Raw genomic sequence first — 6,000 nt, 5'->3', positions numbered from 1 at the left:
AAACTTTGACTTGGTGAGAAGTGAGAGTGTGTGCAAGAGTACGCTGTTGCTCACAGCGGTTATTATTCACACAGCTCTGATGATGCACCTCACGCACGGGGCTGATGCAGTTATTATTCACACAGCTCTGATGATGCACATCAGGCACGGGCTCACAGCTGTTATTATTCACACAGCTCTGATGATGCACCTCAGGCACGGGCTCACAGCTGTTATTATTCACACAGCTCTGATGATGCACCTCAGGCACGGGCTCACAGCTGTTATTATTCACACAGCTCTGATGATGCACCTCAGGCGCGGGCTCATAGCTGTTATTATTCACATAGCTCTGATGACACACCTCAGGCACGGGCTGGCGCAGTTATTATTCACACAGCTCTGATGATGCACCTCAGGCATGGGGTTCACAGCTGTTATTCACACAGCTCTGATGATGCACCTCAGGCACGGGCTGACAGCTGTTATTATTCACACAGCTCTGATGATGCACATCAGGCACGGGGCTCACAGCTATTATTCACACAGCTCTGATGATGCACCTCAGGCACGGGGCTGACGCAGTTATTATTCACACAGCTCGGATGATGCACCTCAGGCACGGGGCTCACAGCTGTTATTCACACAGCTCTGATGATGCACCTCAGGCACGGGCTCACAGCTGTTATTATTCACACAGCTCTGATGATGCACCTCGGGCACGGGGCTGACGCAGTTATTATTCACACAGCTCTGAACATGCACCTCAGGCACAGGGTTCACAGCTGTTATTATTCACACAGCTCTGATGATGCACCTCACGCACAGGGCTGACGCAGTTGTTATTCACACAGCTCTGATGATGCACGGGTTCAGGACTTGTAAATAGCTACATGCTGAAGTAAAGTTTATCCGGCTTCGAAGCACTACTCTGAAGTGATACCGCCGTTACTCAACTTGGTGCATATAGATCCCTCCCATGGGCATGCCACTACCTCGTCTAATACATCAGTATATTCCGGGAAACTCCAGCAACCTCGTAAAGCTGCCAGTACGTGCCCCCCCTCCCACTTGGTGGGAGTTACACATGTATTATACCATGTAAGGGAGAGGAGAGCAAACATTTTAATACCAAGTTCACGCCCGTGAGTTTCTCATTAGAGTACGCTATATAGGGTTACTTTTTGGCATATGGAGAAATTATAGTCGGACTATTTCCAAAAAGGGTACTTCCGCATACATCTTTCCGTTGAAATGGTCTGTTGTGGTAGGGCCTTGTCGAAGCGCAGGGCGCGCAAAAGAAATGCAGCTGCTCGCCTATAGTCAGCCACCCATCCATGGTTTGTGCGCCCGGTACCGCGGCCGTGTCACGAGGGTGGTCATGGATAAGTGGGGGCACATGAAAGTGAACAGCAAAGAGGCGTCCTTGGACAGCCCCTGCCATACCCTATGCCCCGGCTTCGAGGAGCATTCACCTGCAGGCAGAGCTCCTCCGTGGACGTCATTTCTCCACTTCAAACCCAGGCTTCAAGGCGCACTCACCTGTAGCCACCGCTTTACCCCGGCTACAAGGTGCAACTCACTTGAAAGTACCTACAAATCCATACCTCGCCCTGGCTTCAAGGCCCACTCACCTGAAGGTGTTGCTCCTCCATGAAGCCACCCCCTCACCCCAGATGCAAGGAGCACTCACTTGTAACTCCACTCTTCCTACAACGCCATACGTCAAGCCTAGGCTTCAAGACGCACTCACCTGTAGCAACCCCTTCCCCCCAGCTGCAAGGTGCACTCACTTGTAAACACCGCTTTTTCTCCAACATCATACATACACCCCGAGCCCAGGCTTCAAAGCGCACTCACCTGTAGCTACCCCTTCACCCCAGATGCAAGGGGCACTCACTTGTAAACACGGCTCTTCCTCCAATGTCAAAAGTCCATCCCCTGCCCCGTGGACGTCATTCCTCCACTTCAAACCCAGGCTTCAAGGCACACTCACCTGCAGCCACCCCTTCACCCCAGATGCAAGGCGCACTCCCTTCACCCCAGCTGCAAGGCTTACTCACTTGTAAATATCGCTCTCTCTCCATCATACTTCCACCCCGAGCCCAGACTTCAAGGTGCACTCACCTGTAGCTACCCCTTCACCCCAGATGCAATGCGCTCTCACTTGTAAACACCGCTCTTCCTCCAACATGAGACTTCCACCCGAGCCCAGAATTCAAGGCGCACTCGCCTGTAGGCTCTGCCTCCGTTCAGGTAGTTCTGCCCCGGCCCCATGCCAGGAGGGTACTGGAGGCTGGCCAGCTCGTCGCGGTGGTACTGCTGCTGGTAGGCCAGGGAGTCGCCCTGCATGGGGGCATAGGCGGCATTGTGCGCCCAGCTGTAGGGCTCCATGCGCGGGCTGCCCCCGGGCCCGTGGCCCATCATGGCCCCGGAGTGCAGCGCGTACTTGGCCGAGTCCTTCTTGAGCGCAGCCTTGCTCTTGCGCCGGGGCTTGTGCTTGTAGTCCGGGTAATCCTTCATGTGCGTGGCCCGCAGGCACTTGGCCTCGTCGATGAAGGGCCTCTTCTCCGCATCGCTTAGAAGCTTCCACTCGGCGCACAGGCGCTTGCTGATCTCTGAGTTGTGCATCTTAGGGTTCTCCTGGGCCATCATGCGCCGCTGGTAGGGCACACTCAAAGTCGGTGGCCGATGGATGGGGGCCACACCTCAAGCTATTTGCTGGAGACCGCTCTGGCCCAGAGGCACGAATGCCCCTCTTCCGCTCCCGCGAGGTCTCACTCCCTCCCCATCCCAAATACAATTGAGTCATGTGAAAGGAAGTTCGAAATACAAAATGACACACCTGACTAAACCAGATAGTTATAACTGCTCTAAGAGAATGCACCCACACTCAAAACCTTAATAGTCATAACACCTCCCAATAATGCTGAAAAGTTTAAAAGCCCTCGTTTCTCTCCTCAAAGCCGGGGGTGGGTGGAAATTGAAAATAAGCAAAGTTCCCTCTAGGTGCTGTATTTAACAAAACAAGACGTGCGTGCGCACTTCTAAAAACGAAACCTATCGTGGGGGCGGGACTTCCGTCTTGTGCGCGAAGCCTGTGCCCACAGAGTGCCTGGCCCGAGAAGCAGTGGTGACGCGGGGCTCCCATGCCCAAGGGAGAGCCCTGCGGAGGCTGTAGATGTCCGGAGTGGCGGTAAGTGGCCCTTACTTGTAGGGGGGGCGGCAGGGGGGGTGTTGGTGCGCTCGTGTGTGTATGTCTGCGCACGTGTGTGTATGTGTGCGACGGTGGGGGGGGTGTCTCTGTATGTGTGCGTGCGTGTATGTGCGCTCGTGTGTGTGTCTGTGTGCGACGGCGGGGGGGTCTCTGTATGTGTGCGTGCGTGTATGTGCGCTCGGGTGTGTCTCTGTGTGTGCGCATGCGTAAGCAGGGGGAGGTGTGGCTGTGTGTGTGTTTGCGCTTCCCAGGAGACAGGAGATGGCCACAGCGAGCGTGTTTGCGCGCACGTGGCCTGCTCCGATCGCCTTCTTCAAGATGCGCGCTGCCAGCTCCTGTCTCCTGAAAAGCTGTGTTACTGACTATAGGTCTCTGGCGAGACCGCGCTTTCGCGCGGTTAACGCCACGAGACCTAAAAATGACTTTATGCTTTCCTTTCTACCAATCCTAAGGTGTTTTTTATTCGAAAATATATATATTTTAAACATTTTCAGAATTTTATGAACACATTCCAAGAATAATGTTTCATATTTTCTTGTTAGCGGCTCACAATCCACTCCTGGGATGTGAATGGGCTGGGGAGCAAATTAAAGTGAGTGGTGGTATCACAGTTCTTAAACAATCACAGCCCAGACATAATCCTGCTCAAGGAGACTCACCTAGTGGGGAACAAGTGTTTCCAGGAATTTAGGGGTGGGCGTAGTTCGCGTAGTAGCACTACGCGTAGCTATGCGAAGTGCGCTTCGCACTATGCGAGCTACGTGTAGCTGTGCGAACTGCGTAGCGCACTGTGCAAAATGCTGTTCACACTGATTGCACAGTGCTAGATGATTGTACGCAGTGTGCAATCAGTGCAAACCGCATCTTGCACAGTGCAATCGGTTGTTTTCTGCCAGTCCTCGTTGAGAAAGCGGCAGCTTTCTCAACGAGGACTGGTAGTTTCTCATCGCGTGCATGACCTGCCTGTTCCTGCCTTCAACCGAGATGACGCTATGGTACTAGATGGTCAAGTCAATCAATCAATCAAACAATCAGGGTTTTTGTAGAGTGCACCGCTCACCTGTGAGGGTCTCAAGGTGTGGGGGGGTGTGAACAGCTCCATTGGGGTCATTCGAAAGGCCAGATCTTAAGGTCCTTTCTGATTTGGTGCAGTTTCAGGCTTCTTCGGAGGTGAAGGGGGAGTTAATTCCAGGTCTTGGCTGCGAGGTAGAAGGATTTTCCACCTGCTCTGGTCCTGCAGAAAAAAGGGACTGTGGCTAGGGCGAGGTCGGCTGAGCGGAGCTTTCTCTTGGAGGCGTGGAAGGAGATTCGGTCGCTGGGGTATTGCGTTCTGGTGTTGTGGAGGGCTCTGTAGGTGTGTGTGAGTAGCTTGAAGGTTATTCTTTTTTTGACTGGGAGCCAGTGGAGGTCGCAAAGGATTTGGGTGATGTGGTCATATCATGGGATGTTGAGGATAAGTCTGGCTGCGGCGTTCAGGACAGTCTGGAGTTTGCGGAGGAGTTTTTTGTTGATTCTGACTTAGAGGGCATTGCCATTGTCCAGTCTGCTGGTGACAAGTGTTTGGGTGACAGTTTTCCTGGAGTCGGGGGGATCAACTAGAACGTCTTTTGAAGTATGCAGAGGGTGTTGAAGCATGTGGAGGATACCATGTTGATCTGGCGATTCATGGTTAGTGAAGAGTCGAATATGATGCAGAGGATGTGTGCATGGTCCGTTGGGATGGGAGAGTTTCCAAGGGCCGGGGTCTACCAGGTGATGTCCTATGCAGAGGGGGTGGAGCCAAGGACGGGGACTTCTGTTTTCTCTGAGTTTAAGCTGTAGGCAGCTGTTGCTCATCCAGGTCGTGATCGCATTCATCCCTTCTTGGAAGTTGTGCCTGGTGATGTTGGGGTCATTGGTGAGGGAGAGGATGAGCTTGGTGTCATTCGCGTAGTAGACAATGTTGTACCCCTGGTTTCTGATGATGGTTGCGAGGGGGGCCATGGAAACATTGAAGAGAGTGGAGTTGAGGGAGGATCCTTGTGGAACTCTGCATCTGGTCTCTGTCATTTTTTAGCAGAAAGGCAGGAGTCTTATTCTTTGTGTTCTGCCTGAGACGAAAGATCGTATCCAGTCTAAGGCTTTTCCTTGGATGACAGGGTCATGGAGTCTGGTGGCTAGTGTGCGGTGGGAGACAGTGTCAAAGGCTGCTAACAAGTCCAGGAGGATGACGGCTGTCGTGTGGTCTTAGTCGAGGAGGATAAGGATGCCATCGGTGGTGGCAAGGAGGGTGGTCTCAGTGTTGCGGCTGCTACAGATTCTGGATTAAGAGGTGTCTAGGGTGCTGTTGGTTTCTATGAAGTGTGCTAGCTGGGGTTTGATGGCCTTTTTGATGACTTCAGAGGCAAAGGGAAGCAGTGAAATGGGCCTGAAATTCTTGAGGTCTGTTGGGTCTGCAGATGGTTTCTTTAGGAGGGGCTTGACTTAGGCACGCTTTCAGTTGTCAAGGAATGTGGGGGTCTCAAGGGAGCATTTGATAGTTAGGCATAGCTCAGGTGTGATGGCAGTGGTGGCCCTGTGGAACATGTGTGGCGGGCAGGGCTCAGAAGGGGCTCCGGAGTGGATGCATTTCATTGTCTTTAAGGTGTCTTCTGTGGTGAGGGGGTCCAGGTGAGAAGGGTTTGTTGCATGGTGTTGTTGGGATAGGGAGTTGAGGTGGTGCCATGGTCTTGGCCTTGGTCATCGAAGTTGTCATAGAGCGTCTTAATCTTAAGGTGAAAGAAGGAGCTGAGTTTGTCGCAGAGGTCTTCGGAGAGAGGTACATT

General features: G+C 52.8%; 1 pseudogene; it reads right to left on the bottom strand.

Annotated features, from left to right (window-relative positions):
* Positions 1–2,142: 2,142 nt before the first annotated feature.
* The window catches only part of LOC147730699 (transcription factor Sox-19a pseudogene), a 46,305-nt pseudogene continuing 42,447 nt past the window's right edge, over positions 2,143–6,000 (bottom strand).

The sequence above is a fragment of the Lissotriton vulgaris genome, chromosome 2_1 (assembly GCF_964263255.1).
Source record: "Lissotriton vulgaris chromosome 2_1, aLisVul1.2, whole genome shotgun sequence".
Lineage (NCBI taxonomy): Eukaryota > Metazoa > Chordata > Amphibia > Caudata > Salamandridae > Lissotriton > Lissotriton vulgaris.
The sequence above is the reverse complement of the archived record's forward strand: the minus strand, read 5'-3'. Positions and strand labels throughout refer to the sequence as shown.